We start from the raw sequence: 926 nt of genomic DNA, 5'->3' as shown, positions 1-926 counted from the left end.
GCAATGGTGAATGTCTCTCACGTTGAACCCCTTCCACTCACGTGTTAAATATCTTTCACCAGGAAAGCCCCATTCTTTTTAAGGGTTCACTTGGCTCGGTCACACTCACTGATGGGCATTCTCCCTTAGTGTCAATTGATTTGGGAACTTAATTAAATCTATAAAGCACCTAGCTTAGTGTTTGACTGAATAACTAGAAACTGCCTGTACTCTAGGGGCTGGGAATCTGGAGACCATTTTAGAATTCTGCCTATCATACCATGCAAACACCAGAATTGTTTTGATCCTATTAACATCAGAAAAAATAGAATTTATAGTAAAACATTATTACAGATAAACATATTTAATATTGACAAAAGGGCCAATTCAACAGGAATGTATAAAAATACTAAATTTGCATATACCAAATAATATGGTTTCAAAATATATAAAATAATCCCTGATAGAAAGAAGAAAAAAGGTAACTCAAAAATCATAGTTGGATTATTGAAGACACAATTCTTCGTGGTTGATAGGATAAATAGAAGAGTAAATCACTAGAGCCAGGTGTGGTGACTCACAACTGTAATCTCAACACTTTGGGAGGCCAAGGCAGGTGGATCACCTGAGGTCAGGGGTTCGAGACCAGCCTGGCCATCATGGTGAAACTTTGTCTCTACTAAAACTACAAAAATTAGCTGGGTGTGGTGGTGGACAGTTGCAATCCCAGCTACTCAGGAGGCTCAGGTAAGAGAATCGCTTGAACCTGGGAGGCAGAGGTTGCAGTGAACCGAGATTGCACCATTGCACTCCAGCCTGTGTGACAAGAGCGAAACTCCATCTCAAAGAAAAAAAATCACTAGGAATGTGGAAGATACGAAGAAAATTATTAACCAACTTGATCTAATTAGTATTTACAGAACATTAACATCTAAGTGCAGAATTTT

This window comes from Cebus imitator, unplaced genomic scaffold (genome assembly GCF_001604975.1).
Source record: "Cebus imitator isolate Cc_AM_T3 unplaced genomic scaffold, Cebus_imitator-1.0 Scaffold841, whole genome shotgun sequence".
In the NCBI taxonomy this organism is placed as follows: Eukaryota; Metazoa; Chordata; class Mammalia; order Primates; family Cebidae; genus Cebus; species Cebus imitator.
This window is presented reverse-complemented; position numbering follows the sequence as displayed.